Source organism: Pinus tabuliformis, chromosome 3_2 (assembly GCF_031772625.1).
Source record: "Pinus tabuliformis cultivar Carrire ecotype Pingquan chromosome 3_2, CPIR1, whole genome shotgun sequence".
Lineage (NCBI taxonomy): Eukaryota > Viridiplantae > Streptophyta > Pinopsida > Pinales > Pinaceae > Pinus > Pinus tabuliformis.
In genome coordinates, this window is record NC_142302.1 from 885826976 (window position 1) to 885848701 (window position 21726).

The window sequence follows — 21726 nt, forward strand, 5'->3', positions numbered from 1 at the left end:
GATCTGCTCCAACAGGCTCCGATAGGAATTCTTCTCTTTTTTGAAGATTCTTTTATTTCTTTCTTTCCACACATTCCAAATAATGAAGCTTGGAAAAAGAGCCCAGGCTGAGTTAAGAACTTCATAATCCGAAAAATTATTCCTCCAATTGTTGAGGGTATTCGTGATACTTTCTTTGTCTCTGTCAGACTGTTTAAATATGGTGGCAAAAAAATCCCATAACTTGGAGGTGAAAATGCAGCTATTGAGAAGATGTTCAATGGTCTCCTCTTGGGCTTCACAAAGCTAGCATCTGGAGGGTCCCAGCATACCCCTTTTTCTAATATTATCCCAGGTTAAGATTTTTCTTTGAAGAACCAGCCACATAAAGAGTTTGATCTTCATCCAACCCTTATGCCTCCATAGCTTCTGCCAAGTACTATCCGAAGCTTGGGAATCCAGCCCAAGGAGAATACCTTTTGCTTCCTTAATATTAAAGTTGCCCTCTTTGTTGTTACCCCATCTTAGTTGATCCTGCCCTTTAGTAACTAAAATCATCCTCTGATCCAACATCTTCTTAAGGGTCTCTGCTCTGCTATTGAGGGTTTTGTCCTCTCTGCCATCTAGTTTCCTCTAGGTTCTCCATTTTCCTGTATTGTGAGAATGCTCCCAAAAGTCTTTTACCTTTACTAATCCTTGGTTGTCTGTCTCATGTTTGAGGCCCAAAAATTCCTCTCTCAATAGTGTTGGTTCTTGTTGCCATTTGTCCTCCTAGAATAGTGCCAGATCCTCCTCTCTAATTTCTCAGAAACTGTCTTTTTGAACAACCCCTCTGTTCTCCTAGGCCTTGTTCCATATGGGAGAGGCCTTCTCGTTTCCAGACATTTTTATGATATCAAAAGAAGGCCAAGAGCTGGCATATTTTTCCTTCCATATGCTAGCCCATTGAGCCTTAGGGTCCTTAACCCACCGCCACCAAAGTTTGGCCCCCAGAACCTTATCTAGGATCTCTGGATCATCCAATCCTAGTCCTCCTTGGTTCTTGGGTTTACAGATCTTTTCCCATGAGACTAAAGCCCATTTTTTCCTTGTTTCCTCTTTTCCCCAAAGAAAATCTCTTTGGATATTTCTAAACTACTGTAAGACTCCTTTTGGAGCTGGGAGAGCTGAAAGCATGAAGACTGGGATAGCTTGGAGCACTGCCTTTGCAAGAACCAGTCTGCCCGCCAGATTTAAAGACCTGATTGCCCATTTCCTGACCTTATCTTGCATCTTAATGATTAATGGTTCCCAAATGTTCTTGAGTAAAGGTTTAGTCGTTAGAGGGACTCCCAAATACTTAGATGGGAAAGAGTCTCTTTGAAAGCCCAGAATTCTAGAGATATTTCTCTGAATGGCTATATGGGTGTTAAAGAAAAATATTTTTGATTTGGAAAGATTAACTTCCATACCTGATGCTAAAGCAAAGTCCTTCAAAATTTGTTTGTAGGCTAGTGCTTCCTTGACTGTGGGAATTCCCTGTAACATGGTATCATCCACAAATTGTTGATGAGTCAGAACTTGTCCATTCTCCGAAAGTTGGAGTCCTTGAATTTTGCCCGCTGCTCTAGCATGCTTAATGGACCGTCCCAGCCCTTCCATCATGAGGATGAAGAGAAAAGGAGAGAGCGGATCTCCTTGTCTGAGTCCTCTAGAAGGAAGAAAAATTTCTGAGGGAGAGCCATTAACTAAAATAGAAAAGTTGGAGGAAGTCACCAGGGCCATGACCCATCTGACCCAATTATAATCAAAACCAAACGCTGTGAGCACTTTCTTGATGTATGTCCAATTCACTTTATCATAGGCTTTGGCTATGTCCAGTTGCATGATCATACCCACTTTCCTTTTACTGGTTAACGAGTGGACCACCTCATGAGCTTGAATGATGTTATCTAGAATTTGTCTACCTTCCACATAACCCGATTGTTCCCCTGAAACAAGTGTAGGTAGCAAAGGTTTGAGTCTATTGGCTATAACCTTGGAAATTATCTTGTAAACTACATTGCATAAATATATGGGTCTATACCTCTTTGGCGTTTGAGCGTTATCCTGTTTTGGAATTAGGGAGATGAAGGAGGTATTGAGAGCTTTCAAAACAGTTTTGTTCAGCCTGGAATCTTCCATTGCCCTAACAATATCCTCTTTGACAATATTCCAACAAGCTTTGAAGAAATCCACATTGAATCCATCCGGACCCAGAGCCTTGCCATTTTTCATTTCCTTGAGGACCTCATTGACTTCCGTTTCAGTTACAGGTTTGTTGTGATTACAATGATCCTCTCTGGATACCAACCTAGGGATATGTTTAATGAGGTCCTTGATGAAAGGTTCCCTTACTGAAGTGTTTTCCTGAGAAATACCTCGGAAGTGCTTAACTAACACTGCTTCTATCTTTTCATGGGATTGATGTATCTGCCCATCCTCGTCCTTGATCGAAGAGATCCTGTTGTGAGTCCTATTTGCTATGGTTGATCTATGAAAAAATTTAGTGTTACACTCTCCTTCTTTTAGCCATTGAACTCTTGATTTTTGTTTCCAAAAAATTTCCTCTTGATTACACAACTTTTCCCATTCTTGTTGATGTTTTTCTACTTGATCATTTCTGTTCTTATCAAAGCCTTCCTTGATCAAGGCTTGGTTAAGCTCCAAAATTTTATTTTCCACCGCTTTCTTTCCTGCAAAAATGTTACCAAATTCATTCTTGTTCCAGGCTTTCAACTTCAGCTTGATGTGCTTTAACCTCTTGTGTAGTAGGAACATTGTTGATCCCTGAGTCTGCAAATCCTCCGCCCACCATTTTTCAATGTTGCTAGTGAATTCTGGGTGAGAAAGCCAAATATTTTCAAATCTGAACGGTCTATTCCTTGGGGTACCAACGCCCTTTATCTCCATTTGAACCGGCCAGTGATCTAAGCCTCCAAAGGGAAGAATTCCTGCTATTAAATCCTTGTCAAGAAGCATGAGATCCTCAGAGATCATAAATCTATCTAACTTGGAGGCTACCTGTGAATCCCCTCCTCTTTTGTTGTTCCATGTGCAGAGGCCATTGTTTGTCTCAACATCAACAAGCTTCATGTCTTCTGAAAAGATTTGAAAGGCTAAGGAACCTTTATTTAAAGCTCTTGTACCCCCCTTTTTCTCCGAGGGAGATCTTATCATATTGAAATCCCCTCCTAATACCCAAGGTATTCCTGCATGTCTGACTCGGAGATCCACCAAGGATTCTATGAACTTGATTTTGTCATCTAACCTTTGAGGGCCGTAAACATTCGTAATTAGATAAGTGTCCCTATCTCCTACTGGCTGTATAACCACTGATAAATAATTTTTTGATGCCTCTGCATCAATTATTCCAATTTTTGTGGATTCCAAAGAGTTAGGATACCCCCCGCTGTATTTTCTGCTTTGACTTTTAGAAACTCAAATCTATTGAGCCATTTACTATGAATTTGCCTTATTTTTTCAATGGAGCATTTCGTTTCTTGGACAAAAATTATATCTAGAGCTGCCTGTTTCATTCTATTACTCAACATTCTTTGTTTTCTCTTGCTTCTTAGACCTCTAATATTCCAAGTTGTGAACTTCATAATTAAAGATTGGTAAAGGAGTAACTGGTTAGATCTTTCATCTTACCTGAGTCTACCATAAGCTTTCCACATTCCATCAGTAGCTCGTTCTGCTTCTTCCTGCCTCTTTTTTTCCCTGGATTTCTCGGTGCTAACCTCGGAGTCATCTTTACGACTTTCACCCCTTCAATACTCTGCCTTTCAATGTTGTTTCCTCCCTCCATACCCTGAGTTTTCCATAAGAATAACTGTTGTATTCGATTGAACTCTTCTTGTGGTAGTGATTCTACCCCGCCAGTTGCTCCCTGAATCAAGAACCCTTCTAAATCCAGGTTTTCTCTGTCAAGAATCTCCTGTAGCTCAATATCCTCCATTTCCATCTCACTCTGGGTCATTTCCTGATCCATTTCCAGCTCTGATTCACTCAGCATGATCCCTTTCTGTTTTTCGTTTTCCTGTGTCCGATCTTGTTCTTCTTCCTTCTCCTTCTTCTCGTAACCTTCGTTCATTACTTGATCTTCTACTGATAATTCTTCCTCCTCTTCAAGAACTTGGAACTGGTTCTGACTAACCTTTTGTCCTTCATTTTGGTGTTGCTTTGTCCCTTTTCTACCACTCTTTCCTTTATGAACAACTTTATGAAAGCTATCTGCGTCTTTCATTGTGTTAGTTTTGCTTTTGTTCTCTGCTTTACTGAGGGGGCAGTCTCTAAGAAGATGTCCATGTTCATGGCATTTACGACATCTAAATGGAATATGTTCATAGTCAACAGTCTGCACCCATTCCTCATCCAAAACCTCCAAGATGACTTCATCCGGAAGGGCTCCGGATAGATCCATCTCCACACAGATCCTAGCAAAGGAGGTATATTTTCCCCTCCTTGTGGCTTTAGAAGCTTTGACAAACCGTCCTAGTTTATTGCCTATGGCAGCTAGCGATTCTGTTTGCCAATAGTCCAGAGGTAGAGAATAGAGTCTAACCCAGACTGGGACTGAAGTGAAAGTTTCCTGCTCCGGTACGAAGTTCATCATCCATGGCCGCATATATAGCCCTGCTGCTGCATAGAAGTAGGGCCCGCCTTCAAATACTCTGTCTTTGTCTTCAATATTCGCGAACACCACAGTAAAGAATCCCTTTGACCCCAGATGAAGATCAATGCTACCTTTAGGTTTCCAGTGGTATCTGATCCAAGTTTGTAAAGCTTTTTCAGTGGGCCATAGCCCCATGAATTTGCATATTATTGCATAAGTCCGCATGTGATCCCTGTGCGCCTGCAGTGCTGGATCATTTAAAACTACTCTAGGAGTGATTTCAGCTTTGGGTTTGCACAGACCCTTCTGATTTTTGTCTTTTATTCCCTGTTTTTTGTCATTTTCCTCCTTGTCTTTTGCGCCCTCATTCTCCTTCGATTTGGTGCTTTCTGTTTCCTCCTCCCTGTTTTTTCTTCCTTCCTCCGCATTACCTCTGCCTCTTTTTGGAGGTTTCTTACCCTTGTTGGCCACCGCCTCTTTGTAGGAGGGAGTGGAGCTCCCTCCTCTGCGCCCATCCATGGAGAAAAAACTCTTCAGAAACCTGAAACCCTAGTCGCCTTCGCTGCTTGCCTCCAAATCACAAAATCTATTCCCATTCAATTACCAGCTTTCATACTTCATTCACTTGCATGCTTTAATTGGGAATTAACACAACCTCACTATCACATTTCATTAAGTTAAAGTTTGTTACAATTTCATTTGAGATTTGCATTCTCTATCTCATTGTTGCTTGAAGCTACAAGCTTACACTTTACTTTGGATAATTCATCTTTTACATGTAAGCATTTTATATTCTTAACAAACTTTGATTCGTTTCCATTTACCTTGGTAAATTGTTTCCTGGGCACTTGAATACATGCTTCATTTTTATGCTACATTGTTATCTTAAATATTGGAGCAATTTATTGTCATTGTCTATTTGAAACAAATTTTACTTTCAAGCAAATTACTTGTATCATTTTAATTCATTGATGAGACACATGCAACACTTGTAAGCTAATTTTATTCCTCCAATTGAAGTTATAATTGCAACTTATGTTGAACACTATTTCATTTTCAAGCATTGCAAATCAATCTCTTTGAAGCATTTGCATGTAGCATTATTTTATTTTGGGGAAAAAACTTACATGCATTTCATCTAGGCATTTTAGTATAGGAAGGCCCCAAGCCTCATTAAAATTTTACCTCCAACATAAGTTGGTTGAAGTAGACATCTTAGGGATCCTCTATTGACTCTTCACTGTGAGATTCATATCTTTGGGCGAGGGTGAGGTTTGAGGATTGAAGAGTTAAATTGTAATCTTGTTGTAGAGATAATTAATAAAATTAACCAAGAGCACTTTCCATTACATTTACTTTACTTGTCTCTTGATGGTTTGAGTTTTCATATGCAAAGTCTATTCCAAAAGCAAGTATTGTAATCCTTTCAAACAAGTGTTTTGTTTTCATACTTCAAGTCTAATTGCATATTGATGTCTTGGTTTAACACTTCTTTTCTTTCACATTTCCAAGTTAGTTACTTATTTTTGGGTTTTGGCAAGATATGTTGCACATGTTTTGATTTATAAAGTTGATTATTTCAAAAGCATTTTGTATCTTATATATCTTGTGCTAACAATTTTTGTTTACATTTCAGGGTTACTTTGCTTTCTCTTTTGAGAGCATTGCATTTTACTTTGAACAAATATATCTTTAAATTGTTGAGCAAATTCCTTATAAGGCATTGCTTTTATGGTGTTTGTCATTGACATTGTTATTTCAAGTTGCTAACTTCATATTTCCTCATAAATAGAAATCCATTTTCACTATAACACTCCTAGAAAATCACATATTTTAACTTAACTTTTCATTAGGGACCACCCCCCTTAGCTAACTTGGAGATAGCTCAGACGGAGAGAGTTGAGGTTAGTGTGACAGTGCCTTCTCTGAATTCTCTGCCACCAACCACACCTTGTGAGGTTGAAGACTTTTTTCACTAACTTGTAGGTAGGTGTAGGCGACAGAGTCAACACAACCAAGGAATTGATATATCTATTTTCTTGAGTTTATTTGTCATATTTTACGTGGGTATATTCAGTTTATTTGTGCAAATATACAAAAGGGCATAGCTATAACAATTTTTTACTGCAAATTTTTCATTTACAAGGCTCCACTTATACAAGTAAGTATTTTAATTTTCCTTGTTTTGTCTCATATTGGTTTAAGAACTATTTTACACCGGCATATCTTAGTTTATTGGTGCAAATATACAAAAGGGTATAGCTATAACAAACTTTTACTGCAGATTTTTCACTCAAAAAAACTCCACTTATACAAGTACTTTAATTTTCCTTGTTTTAGCTCAGATCGATCTAACAAGTATATATCTTAAATATGTAGCTTAGAATTGTTTTCTGCATAAATTACAGACCTTTAAAAATAGGACAGCAAACTGTTTTACACAACAATCCCCATAACTAATTGTTTAATCATAGAAATCTCTACATATTTGGTTAGCATATTTTATGTATATCAAATTTGACTACTTACCATATCTTGTTAGTATTTGATGTACCTCTATTTTATTGTCTTTACACATTTGTTTCATAATATATCAGCAGGACAATATTAAAAACTCCTCCCCTTGATCCATTCAACCCCATTACAAGGAACTGGGCTTGTATTAATTAGTGGGAGTCCTCCACAGGAAACCTCCCATAGCCTTTTCGATAGGAGTTGGGCTTAAAGAGTGGGGACTTAGGCTGAGGTGACAGTGGGACTTGGTCTTGTGTGTGTCGACTGAACATAATTAAACAAATCTTAAAAAATCACTCCATATCGACTCATTGATTTATCCTTCATTGGTGACTCCATAATATATCGGGTCTCCTCCCATTCGTGAAAGTCTGTAAATAGTAGGGAGTCTTAGCTGAGGTGACTAAAATATCTTTGCATAACCAGTAGATCAGATTTGATATAAATCTGAAGATCACATCTTAAAGGGCTTAAAAATCTAATTTTTCAATTTGGCAAACTTGTTCTAGCATTTGGCAATTTTTGGACACAATTTGGCACACACTTTCACATTGGTAGCTCACTGTTTACATATCTTTCTTACTGCTGTTATAAGTGTTTCCAGATCTGATATATCTCTGAATACTGTTGATTTTGGGTAGCATCGGATGTGCTCTAGCCTTGAAAATTGGTGGAGAGGCTAAGGCACATGAGATCTCTAAGACCCAGCAATTGTTTGGAGAAATTCCACTTGGATGAGGAGTTACTAAAATAATCAATATTTTTAATGGGTTCCTAAGTCTAAACTTAGGAAAATAAAAATATTAATGTGTATTAATTAAATATGAGTGAGAAAGTTTTAAGTGAAGAGGATTAAGTTAGTTCTAATTTTAGCCATTGATTAAGGACTTAATCTTGGTCGTTGATTCGTCAATAGGAAAAGTATAAGAGAAGGCTTGAGGGTCATTTGGAGATACACCGAGTGATCGGGCGAGGATTGCTGAGGAAATCGAGTTAGTGATCAGAGTTGCAGTGAGGGGAAGTTCAACAAGGGATTTTTATCCGAGGCTGGAGAATACATAATAGAGGTAGAGTAGTGCTGAGAGAGATAGTGCAGGCCCTAGAAGGGCTAACGCAGAGGCCGTAAATCTGATGCAGAAGATGCGTATTTTCCACGGTAGCACCATGAATAGCGCATAGAAGAGCAGCACCCAATACTCCGACAACTCCCATCATATGAAATGGATTCAAGGTCCAATTATGAAAACCTTGAAAGAAGAGGATAAAATGGAAAATAGCTGCTACACCAAAACTAGGTGCGAAAAACCAACCGGACTGTCCCACGATCAAAAAAATATCCTTGTGAAAAAAGTAAAATATGGGGTGTCCAAGAGTTGATAAAAAACCTTATTGAGTTTCTTGTTTATACACTGATGATCATGGGTTGGTCCAAAGAACAAGAATCTTGCTCGTATATGGGAACCCTCCGTTGGCGTTGACACTGAGGCCGCAAAGGCTAATGCTAGGCCTTAGAGGCAACGTTGGGGAGATTCCGTGGAGCAGACTGGGTGCAAACTAGCAGATTTTGAGCTGGAAGAGGGTGATGCAACTCCTGGAGGAGTGACGTAGTTCTAGAGCAATGCTTGGAGCATCTTTCGCTGTCTAGCATAGGGAACAACCGGAGTCGCTGTGGGGCTTGATCATTCGTTTGCTGATTTGCAGGAATTTCTATCTCCGGATAGGGGTACTACTATCGAGGAAATTCTCTGTTGGGTGAGCCATTTCTGGCACCCTAGTTGTATTCACGAAATCTGCTTAATAATACAACCTCTGTTGAAATTTGAAGACTAAAAGAAGTTTCCAACAATCCCAACCCAGTTTTAATTTCACCTTATCACTCCCATTCGGTTAAATGCCCTTTTCCATAAACATTCATTCAACATATAGAATTCTGGAAATGAAATTTTCAGATTAAAACACATGGGACTGTCAACACATGCTGAAAATAAATATGGACATAACTAGATTAGCAACACACATAAAAATACACAGATTTGTTAATCAACTTAGACCTAGGCAAAACCCCTTCAATCTTCTCTAGGAAAAACTTGTTAGAGAGCTCTTCAAATTTATATATCTTTCAAGTTCAGGAAAAATACATTTGCAGACAAAACAAAACAACAAAATACAACTTATCTCTTCAACCCAAAACTCATTGAAAATCGTGCACACTTTGACTCGATTTCCATGCCACTTGAAGCTGAAAATATGTAATGTACGGATACGACTGTACATATTTCCGTACTGTTGTAAGGTTTTTTTTTTCAATTTATTTTTTTCAAAAACTTCTCTCGAACGACGTGCATTTTACAACATTCAATGTTGTTCGTACTAGACCTTCTATTGTCTTCTAAACTTTGATTTCCATGCCCAACTTTGCCCAAAAATCACTCCTTCAGCACGCTGCAACAAATTTATCCTTCAAAACTTTTATCCAGCGCTCAGCCTCCTTTCTCCAATCTGCTCATGAAGAATGAATGCAATTTCTATTTTCTTTCCCTCCTTTTGTTTCCCTAAATGACTTTTGGGCAACCCTAAGATCTAATGGCTCATATTCATTTGGATCAAGGGATGAGAATAAATTCTTGAAATTTCTAAGTATTACCTGTTATGAATTTTATCTGTATTCTCTGGTTTATTTCGCCTACTTGTTTAATTACTAACAAGTTATTTAACCATATAAACATTGAAATAAACACAATACAGTCTCAATTATCTACAGATCAAGAACTGAAAGAAATGAACAAACACACAAGGACACCGTTATTTTTGGACAATTTTCCCCAGAAAAACCCAACTTGGGAAAACCGGTGCAACAGTTCTGAGGGTTTTGTTACTAAGCAACTTTTCTTGAGTACACTAGGTGCCAAACTGGCTCACCTGACAAAGATAAAAATTATGGCTATAATACCTCTCTTCGAAAGCATATATTCTAAAAGTCTGCCCCACGAAACCCTCTCCAGTACAATCTGAAGCATTGCGTCAACCCTCCTGGCCTCTGCGTCAGCCTGAAACCCTCTGCGCAGCCTCTCTGGTCCTCTACGTCACTTCTGTAGCCTATGCGTGGATGATGCAAGCCCTTATGGCCTCTGCACAGTCACTTCTGGCCTCTGCGTGGTTCCCTCCGGCTCTGCGTCTGCTTCTTTGCTTCTGCGTTGGTCTTCCGGCACTATCTCTACCTCTCTGCCTCATACTCACTGCCCCTCACTGCAACTCTGATCACTGATTCGATTTCTCTTAGCAAACCCTGCTCTAGAAAATCGAATGATTGATCACTATGGTGTATCTCCAACTGACCCTTAAGCCTCCTCTTATACTTTTTCTACTGAGTCTTCAACGGCCAAGATTACATCTCTAATCAACGACTAAGATTAGATTTGGCTTGATCCATGTCATTTAGAACCTTCTAACCCAGTTTTATATTAATACCCATTAATATTTTTATTTTCCTAAGTTTAGACTTAGGAACCCATTAAAAATATTAATTATTTTAATATCTCCTTCACCGGATAGAATTTCCCCAAACCATTTTTGGGTCTTAGAGATCTCATGTGCTTTAACCTCTCCACCAGTTTTCATGGCTAGAGCACATCCGATGCTACCCCAAATCAACACTCCCTCTTAGTGAGGACTATGCTTTAGTAATACTTCACATTGAGCATCACCCTGATTATACGACACTGGTACCTGTGCTGATGCTAGGCCTCCCTGTCCAACATCCTCTGCATTGTTACATCCTGTGCTACTGCCCATGGCTTCGCCATTGCCACTGCTACATCCGTATGGCAGCTCCCTCTGCGTCCGTGCTGCTGCTGGTCCTTTTTCCCATCACTGCATCTGCACTGCAGTTCTCTCTCATCATGTTGCATCGTGCTTCCCATCGCAGTACCACTGCTACTATTGCATTGCAACTCAGTTACTGAAAAGTAAGTAACTGATTCCTTGTCAAGCTAGAAACCCTCCCGATGCCGAAGCTCTCTCTGCCACTATCTTGTGCTCCCTCTGCTGCCTCTGCGCTGCTGCAACAACTTTGTGCCTCTCGCACTGCTGCAAACCTCTCTATGCCATCCTGCACTGTTCCAACATCCTTTGTGCCTCTCACACTGCTACAACCCTCTTTGCGCTGTCAGGGACTACTGCACTCTAGCACTCTTTGCCACTCCATCCGCATTCGCTTCTACCGACATCCGCCATACTGCTACTCTCACTTCGGGGCTCCCATAGCCAGGAATGATCCAAGAGTTTGGGTACCTCAAGGATCCTGCCCTTCATTGCCTGTAGTCCTCTTGACTACAGCTCGATGTCTCCCCACCTCTTCTCTAGAGGTACATGAGCACTCATGGCACAATCGTCATCATCCTCTACCTCCTTTTCCGCCTTTGCTGGCGCTGCCTTGGAGTCAGACGCCTCTCCCTTATTCTTCTTCCCTGGACACTAGTTTGCATAATGGCACAGTTCCCCACAGTTGAAGCACTTTATCTTGGAGAGGTCCTTTTTCTTCCTCTTCCCTTGCCCCGGAGATGCTAGAGATGCATCCTCTTCCTCCTCTTTCTTGACCTGGGCTCCTTTGCTGCTACTTCCCGTCTTGGTCAGCCGTCTGATCTCTTCTTGGTGAAGAGCTGCCCACAGTTCTTCCCAATCTGGAAGATGTTCTCTGCCCAAAATGCTTTGGACAAACGTCTCCCACTCCTCGGAGACTGCGTTCAGTGCGGTGCTCACCATTGACTGCTGATCCGGCGTGGCCCCTATGGAAGTCAATTGGTCCCGAATCTCCTTCAATCTGCTGAGGAAGTGAGCTACTTGCTCCCCCTTCTGCATCTAATACGACCGCAACTAATTCTCCAACAACAACTTCCTCTGCACGGAAGTGCCCTGATATAATGTCGTCAAGGTGTCCCACATTTCCTTTGCCATATTCTTCTCGGCAATATGTTGGACCACATGATCCTTGACCCCATCAAGAATTATGCATTTCGCCTTGGCCATCGCATCCTCATACCTTTTGTTATTTGCTGGGTCGATTGGGATAGCCACAGTTCTCAAGGCGAAGGCCTTGATGCGATGTCTATCTAGAATGGATAGGATCCTGGCCTTCCAGATGACAAAGTTGGAAACCCCGCCCAGCCCATCCTGATCCCTCAGTCTGTCCATGGCCATCTCTCTGCTCTCCTTTTCGACTCCTTTGAGTCTCTACTTCCCTCTTGGAAGTTCTCTCTTCGACTCCCTCTGAGTCTCGATTTCCCTCCTAGAAATCCTCCTGCCAACCGTCGAATCGCACCTCTCCGATCTCCTATGCACCTGCAACACTAATCTAGATTTCTTGGCTAGAAATCCGCCTAGGTAGTGACTCCCTCTACCTTGGTTTTGCCTCGTTAGGTACTGTTCTGTCTCGGCAGCAACAACACCCCACCAGCTTCACTCCCCGCAATCTGCCCACAACTTCCTATGCCCCAGCAACTGAAGAACTGAGCCTCTAGGCTCTGCGCAATCCCGGGAAGGCTGATTTTCTCCCTTGGCCAACTGCGTCAACCCTCCTGGTCTTTGCGTGGCTCTTTGTGAGCCTCTTCTGCTTTTGCGTTGGCCTCTCTCTGGCTCGAACTGATGATGCAGGCCCTCTACGTCAACCCTTCTCTGCTGCTTTCTGCCTAGGAACAACTTCTGTCACTCGGGACAACTGTTTCTGCTGCAAATTCTCTGATTTAGTTGGTGCCTTCAGCTCTCCTGTGATCTGCAACGCTTTGATACCATGTTGAAATTTCTAAGTATTACCCGTTAGAAATTTTATCTGTATTCTCTGGTTTATTTCGCCTACTTGTTTAATTACTAACAAGTTATTTAACCATATAAACACTGAAATAAACACAATACAGTCTCAACCATCTACAGATCAACAACTGAAAGAAATGAACAAACACACAAGGGACACCATTATTTTTGGACAATCGTCCCTAGAAAAACCCAACTTGGGAAAACTGGTGCAGCAATTCTAAGGGTTTTATTATTAAGCAACTTTTCTTGAGTACATTGGGTGCCAAATTGGCTCACCCGACAGAGATAAAAAATTTGGCAGTAATACCTCTCTTCGGAAGCAGATATTCTAAAAGTCTGCCCCACGAAACCCTCTCTAACACAATTTGAAGCATTGCGTTAGCCCTCCTGGCCTCTGCGTCAGCCTGAAACCCTCTGCGTCATCCTTCTGAGGCTCTACGCAGCCTCTCTGGCCCTTTGTGTCACTTCTGTAGCCTCTACGTGGATGACGCAGGCCCTTCTGGCCTCTGTGTAGTCACTGCTGGCCTCTGCGTGGCTCCCTTCGGCTTTGCGTCTGCCTCTCTTCTTTTGCACTGGTCTTCCGACACTATCTCTGCCTCTCTGCCTCGTACTCACTGCCCCTCACTGCAACTTTGATCCCTGATTCAATTTCTCTTAGCAAACCTCGCTCTAGAAAATCAAATGACTGATCACTCTAGTGTATCTCCAACTGACCCTCAACCCTCCTCTTATACTTTTTCTGTTGAGTCTTCAATGGCCGAGATTACATCTCTAATCAACAGCTAAGATTAGATTTGGCTTGATCCATGTCATTTAGAACCTTTTAACCCAGTTTGATATTAATACCCATTAATATTTTTATTTTTCTAAGTTTAGACTTAGGAACCCATTAAAAATATTAATTATTTTAATATCTCCTTCACTGGGCAGAATTTCCTCAAACCATTTCAGGGTCTTGGAGATCTCATGTGCTTTATCCTCTCCACCAGTTTTGATGGCTAGAGCACATCCGATGCTACCCCAAATCAACATAAATGTGCATTTAAATCCCATTTTCTATTTTTTAACTCACCCATTAAATAAAATAACCACATTGTAATTTATGTCTAAAGTCACTTTTCACTTTATAATTTAACACTGAATTTACCACTTATAAAGTCACTTTCACCTTATTTAGAAAGAAAGAAAGAAATTATTTTAACGTCCACGAAGCTAAATATAGCCTATTGGACATATTGCTTCTTCATCCGCTTGATGTATTCGGCCCTTTTTCTGTGAAGCTTCACAATAAGTGCTCCTAGCTTCTTGACAAACCCCTCACTAAATAGATTATCCCAAGAGCTCGTTGCTAGCATATCTGCATAACTTTCCCTGTTGTCTTTGAAGGCCTTACATTTTAAAATGAAATGTTTTTCTGTTTCCACTTTTTCGGAAGAACAAAAAATGCATACCCTTTCCTCCCACATTTCCTTTGGCCTTTTCCAGTGCCTTGTTTCACAACAGAGTTGATGAGAATTAGTCCTTAACTGAGTAATAAGAATTTTGGCTCTCCAAGAGATATTGGCCTCTATGTATGCTTTTGGTTGATGATTATGAGTAGGATTAAACACTTCAATATAGTAATTTTTCTTTCTTCCTAGCTCCTTATCCCAAGTACGTTTGTGGAACTTTTCCATAACAAAAGATTTTATCTCTTTGTTTTTTATGGGACACGCGTTCAAGCAAATACCCCATTTACTAAACCATTTGTTATTTTGCTGCATCCAAGTTTTCTTGCTCTTGCACAATCTATCATTAAAGACAACCTTAGGCCATCTACCATCTTCCATTTGCTCAATTTTTTTTAAATACCTTATGACTCCCACCATGGCAATTGCTTCAATAGGAGTAGTCCCTGTTTCACTTAACAAGATATCATAAGGAACTGCACTTTTCATCTTAAATTTGTTTTTAATCAAACGCTTTTGAATTTTCTCAATTTGTCTCCACTGCATGTCGGAGGTACTGCTAGCCCACAGTTCACAACCATAGAGAATCACTGGAATCACTAGAAGCCCAAAAGGAGTTTGAGTGGTCTTCCAGTCCCATAAATCTGCCTCTACACCTATTTTGAAAAGCATAAAATGCTTTCCAACCCTCCAAAGTTCTTTTCTTTCTATAACCATTCAAGCTTAGATTTTTGTTGAAGTCAATCCCGAGGTATTTGTTATCCACAACTTCTTCCAGAATGTTGCCTTCAAAGTAGAACTAATGCTGGTTATGTTTTCTTTTCTTAGAGAAGACCACTACTTCCGTTTTGCTGATATTAACATGCATCCCCACACTTTTACAAAAATGCTCAAGGGATAGTAAGTGCTCTTGCAAACCAAGAGCCGATTTAGCAATCAGAATAAGGTCATCTGCATACAAAAGAAGCCTTATAACAAAGTTGCACAAATAGATACCATCACCCCCTTGCGAATTTAACCACTCCTCAAGCTTGTCGATATATAAACCAAAAAGGGTAGGAGATAGTGGGAAACTTTGCTTGACCTCGATATCGCTTCTAAAACTTTCAGAAATGCTTGCTGAAGTTCTAATTTTGACTTTCACATCTTCATACAACCTATGCACAACTGCTCTCAAATGTTTAGGAACCCCAAGTTCCTCCATTCTCTGCCAAAGTTTATCCCTAGGAACCGAGTCAAACGCTTTTATGAAATCAACAAAGCAACAAAAGACTTCTTTCTTTTTCTCCCAAACTTTTTCAATGATGTGCCTTAAAGTTATGCAATGATCAACAGTGGAATGTTTAGGTCTAAAACCTGCTTGCCCTTTAGCACACTTATCTCTTTCTTTTGCCCACTTGCTAATTTTGTTTTCTAGCATGCTTCCAAATAGCTTTGCAAACAAAGGGTTTATCATGATGGTCCTATAATTGGAGGGATTATTGACGTCACCGCTCTTGAAAAGAGGTATTGCCAGATTAGTTGACCAATTTGTGGGGAGCCCTTATTGTATGATGTTGTTGAAGATTTTTGTAATGTGAGGTGCAGAATCTTTGAGCCCCACTTTAGATATTCTGCTTGGAGTTTAGCTAAGTCCTTTGCTTTTCCAACGCCCAACTTCTTGATACCAATTTCCACCTCTTGTACTGTGAAGAGTTCAGTATCAGTGTTGACCAAGGGGGGAGGGTCAACCTTGGGAACCTGCTCATAGAGTTGTCTTGCATAATCAAACCATTTAGAAGCTGTAATATTGTTTCCAATTTGTATCTTTTTCAGTTGGAGCTCCTTCCAAAATAATTTGGGATTATTTTTCCCAAGGAAGATTAGTTCTTCTCTCCTTGAAACCATGAAATCAGCCTTTTTCTTGCTTAATAACTGCTTGTACGATTTGAGCTTTATGTTATCCTTGTTTGACTCTTTCCACATTCTCCTTGCCTTTTTGCATTCCTCGTCAAACCAAGCATTAACCGGAAAGCAATTTGTTTCAGACTTCTTAATTTTTGTTCTTTTGCACTTTGCAAGTGCGCATTGAATTAAATGTGTTAATTCATGACTATGAAGGCTGTGAATTGTAATTTTCTCATTCTCAAAGAGCCTCTCTAGTGTCATTTTGAAGGTATTACAATTTTCTGGCATCAAAAGAATTCTACCCTGTGGGAGACTTTGTTGGACATGCTGAATTTTTGACTCTAATTGTTTTTTTCCAATCCAAGAGAAACATAAATAAATTGGCTTGTAATCTGATTTCAAATCCCACAGCTGATCTCCAACCAAAACTTCTTCCATGTTCTCACTCAAACCATGTGAGCAAATTACATAATCTACCACACTTGCTCCATTGTAAGCATTGCAAGTGAAATTACTGGACTTTGCCCATCTAGTCAAGCCATTACAAATGACTAAATCAAAGGCCCCACATAGAGTAAGCAACTGTTCACCAAAGAGATTGCAGCCCTTGTCCTTTGAAATTCTTTCCCGCTGATGATTACTTTCTTCTGTAAGCCAAATAGGGTCACAATCATCTTTACAACAAAGAATGCTAGCTTGATCACTTGCAGTTCTAGCATTGAAATCACCCACCATAAGGACTTCACTTAGCTGCAAATATGTTGCAATATTCGCTTTTAAAGCTGCAAATGGATCTTTGTGGTCAAGCCCTCTACCTTTGTATATTTTTGAAACCTGTGGCGCAAAATAACATGCTGCAATTTTGATGTGGTTTCCATTTTTGATATTTTAAACCAAATGAATTGCTTATTTGAGTCTTCTTTTTCTAACTGAATAAGACAACCTTTTTTCTCCCTTACTAAAACCATGATACCCCCGTGCCCTTTGCCATTCCCTGCTGCCTTGTTCCACACTGCCATCTTCTAGTATCCTTCAAACAAAGGTGTCTTGCACCCTTCATGCTCATGTGTTTCTATGAGGCAAATTATGTCTCTATTTTCCGCAATAGGCCCTAACCCAGGTCCTCGTCTCCATGGGTAACCTCTGCAGTTCCAACAAACTAATCTTAAGGAAACCTGGGTATGACTTGATTGCTATTTATTTTGGCATGCAAGACTCACATTTGAGTCTTTGTCCCTGTTTTCCCATACCGACCTTGCTTTCTGATTTCCTGTTGAAGAGTTGTTGCCTCTTCTTTATTACCATCTTGCTGCTCTCTTCTGGAAGGAGGTCCAAATTGCGCTATGCTTGCCTTTATAAATCCATGCTCTCTTTCCTTCATCTCTTGCTGCCCTAACCTTTAAAATTTCCTCCCTTCTTTCCTCTGTTGTTTTACAGTTAAATCTTCTTCTAGGAAAAAACGAGAACCCCTCAAGAGATGTTTCTTGCTTAGAATAATATATTTATCACGCAAACTAGGAATAATGACTTTTATGGGCCTGGCTCTCTCCCCGTTAAACTTACCCACCCTCCATGCTTGACATATTTGTCCTTGCCATAGCAACTTGTCTTTCAAGAAGTCTCTTGCAAGGTCAAGAGTACATTCATTTTTCCCATAGTCTTTCACCCCTTTAATAATTATGTTTGCTGCCCTATTTTGTCTTTCCTTGCCTTCACTATCTTGCATGTTATCAACCTCAATATTTGTTTCTCCTTCCTTATTAGCAGAATTGATAATAACTTGAGCCCAAGTTTTGGAAACTTTGGTGGAATCTCCTTTCGTTTCTTCTCTTGCGTTCTCTTCATGGTTGTTTATTTGGGCAATCATTTTCCCTTTATCCTGGGATGATTTCACATTCACCACCTCTGTACTTTCCACTACAGATTTCTTTATGTTTTTCACATCCACCTTCATGCGTTGCCATTCTATCTTCCCTATCAAGAGAGCTTCCTGTAGCAATGCCACTTGTTCTTTTAAAATTTTATTGCTTTCTGCTAACGCATTGTTCTCAGCCATTATTATATGAATTTTATGATCTCTTTCCTGCCCTTTATCTTCTAAAACCTCCAACCTTTGCTTTGCATTTAACAATTCTTTCATATAAAGATCAGATGATCAAGTGAGAGGTGTGGATGTGGAACTATATAAAACAAAATCATCAATGACTTTTCCTTTGGACTTCTTGTTGCCACGTGCTTGTGGAGGAGACTTGTTTGAGTGCATTTTACGAAGGGCTCGATTACTTTTCTTTTGAGACCGTTTCTTCCTTGCTTGCTCCCATTTTAGACGGGCTATTCTTCTTTTTAAAATGCCCCGATATTGTTTGGCATTGACCCAAACCCACTTTCCAACTTTGGCTGATGAGGCAATTTTCTCTTGTCCTAAATCATTTGTCTCCACATGTTCTGAAATTTCTGGTTCCTTTGTCATGTTTGAATGCATTAGCTGCTGCTGGCTCGCTGCTCGATACTTCTGCTGCATAAAAACTCCCTGCTCTCACACTGCTCACTGCTCACTATTCACTGCTCGCTGCTCTCGCTGCTGCTCACACTGCTCTGCTCATACTGCTGACCACAACTGTTCACACTGCTCAATGGTTGGACAAAAACCTCCAGCCAATTCAAACCCAATTGTTCAATAATTCTTCCATTTTTTTCTTGAAATTTTTTATGGTTTAGCGATGTCCTTTGCATTGCTTGCGAATAGTTAATTCCATTGTCATTTCTGTGCACAGTGTGTATGTAAGAGTAACGCTATTCACCGTGTTATATGGCTTTCGATGTCAAAACTGGGTAAGTAAAAACAAAGTCGTTTACAAAGTTTTAGCACGCAGAATCCATCCAAAATCCACGCATATATCATTGCTCTGGATATGAAGTGAGTACCGTGTTGAGAAGAGAAGTGAGTATGGTGCCCGAACCTTTTGTTTCTCCTTGGCGAAGATGGGTTCAGAGATTTGAAGATGGTGCCCGAACTTCGATTACATAATAACTTAGGTAATTTCGTCCCGAAAATAATGTAAACTCTTCTTCAACATTGCAATCGAACCACCGCCTCATGATCCATTCGTTCACCACTATAAATCATGAATAGATTGGCTATTAGCATTGATATAGTTGTTAGTTATGTGTAAGAACATTTCGGGAAAATTTTCTGACAACAGAAATTGCTGTACCAATTGTCAAATGTTCATGGCCATTTTCGCAGACCTAACGGAAATATTCGCTTCTTGAGGCCACCATCCCTTTGGTCTCTACCTGTTCCAACCCCGTTCTATCTATTTTCGAAAGGTCCATACCTGTCATTTCTCCAGCGACGGACATGTGAGTTTCTTTGTACACATTTTTACTCTTCTTCCCGCACTCTTGGCTGCAAGCACTTCAAAATTTGAAGGAAATTCTTGCTTGGAATTCAAGGAAATTCTTGTTTGGACTTGACGAAACGCCTCTTGGACTTAAAAGCTCCCGGTTATATCACAGAGTCCAAGTACAGTAAACACAAAGCAAGCCTTTACGGCCTTCGGCGCCCTATCTGATTTGCCCGACCCTGTTCCCACGCCATCCCGTTCCTTTGTTCTCCTTCGTACTTCCAATAGAACCTCGACACTGAAAATAAATTCACACTTACGAAAATAATTATTTTGGACACTTTTCCCTAGGTAGAGACTAACCCATGGGAAACCACTTGTCCAAGGTACATTAAAAATCAACAATCCCTCTTACCGAGGAAAGTGTTTCTCACCACACCCATTTTGTCCCTGAAATGGACATGCTTGCCTCTTGGCAAGGACTTTGTGAGAACATTGGCCACTTGCTCATCTGTTGATATATACTCTAGCTTCACTGCCCCCTTTTGAACCTAGTCCCTGATGAAATGATATCTGATGTCAATGTGTTTTGACCTGTCATGAAACCCTGGATTCTCTGTGAGTTTAATGCAACTCTGATTATCACAATAAATAACGTCGGTCTCAACTCCTGATCAAATAGGCCATACAACAACTTGCAAAGCCAAATGGCCTCACAACTAGCCTGACTAGCAGCCATATACTCAGCCTCAGAAGAGCTCAAAGCAACTGACTTTTTCTTTTGACTAAACCACGACACAACTGCCAAACCCAATCCGAAGCAACACCTTGAAGTGATTTTCCTGTCAGAAGCACAACCTGCCCAATCTGAATCTGTGTAACCTGCCAACCTCACTCCATCTCCCCGCCTATAGTCCAGACCATAATCAACAATCCCCTGCACGTAGCGAAGAATGTGCTTTGCAGCTACCCAGTGCACCTTCCTGGGCTCAACCATGAACTGGCTAAGTGTGTTCACTACAAAGCATATATCTGACCTAGTGTTGACCAGATACATCAAGGACCCAATAAGTTGCTTATACAGTGTGGGATCCACCAAATTAGAATCTGAAGCATGAAACTTCTTCCACTTGGTGATCATAGGTCTAGACATGGGTCTACAGTCTGCCATGTTAAATCTGCGCAACACATCCACAACATACTGCCCCTGCCCTAGAAAGATATGCCCCTCCTCCTGCCACACCTCAAGCCCCAAAAAGTAATGCATTAGCCACTTGTCCTTCATCTCAAACTCCATAGCAAGATCCTCCTTGCAACCACTAATCAGTCTCTTTGCCCCAGTAATGAACAGGTCATCAACATGTAACGCAAGAATGAGCGGATCATCCCATACAACAATGTAGTATAGGTTCGGATCTTCATCACTCTTCGTGAAACCCATATGCTGCAAGTAAGTATCAATCCTCGAATACCAAGCTCTTGGAGCTTGCTTATGTCTGTAGAGTGCTCACCTCAACCGACATACATGGGTCTCCCGCCCAAGTACCTCAAAGCCCTGTGGTTACTCAACATACACCTCCTCCTCTATAACTCCGTTCAGAAATGCGGTCTTCACATCCATCTGATGGATTTGCCAACCCATTTCTGTAGTAATAGAAATAAGGGACCGGATAGAAATGTACCGATCTACGGCAGCGAAGGTCTCATCATAGTCAACTCCCTCCATCTGTGAGAACCCTCTAGCCACAAACCTTGCCTTGAACTTCTCAATGCTGCCATCAATAGCATGCTTGATCTTGTAGAGCCACCTAGAAGTCACAACTGACTTGCCCTCAGGCCTAGGCACCACTTCCCAGACATTGTTCTTAATGATAGAGGCATACTCCTCCACCATAGCCTCTCTCCATACCTCCTGGCTGGCAGCCTCCTCATAGCTAGTAGGCTCAGAGTCAACAATGCTGGTAGCCTTGGCTACATAACTACAAAACCGCTTAGGTGGCACACTCTCCCTATTCACCCTCTTCGGAGGACCAACGGACTCCGCTTCCTTCAAGGTGTCTTGAAGCCACTTGGGCCTCCTCTTCCCTGAAGAAGCTTCCCCATAGGG

The 21726-nt window shown here is 40.7% G+C and overlaps 1 protein-coding gene across 3 annotated transcripts in view; it reads left to right on the plus strand.

Annotated features, from left to right (window-relative positions):
* Positions 1-21726, plus strand: part of LOC149183443 (uncharacterized) — a 215695-nt gene that overhangs the window by 34828 nt on the left and 159141 nt on the right. The window lies entirely within an intron of this gene.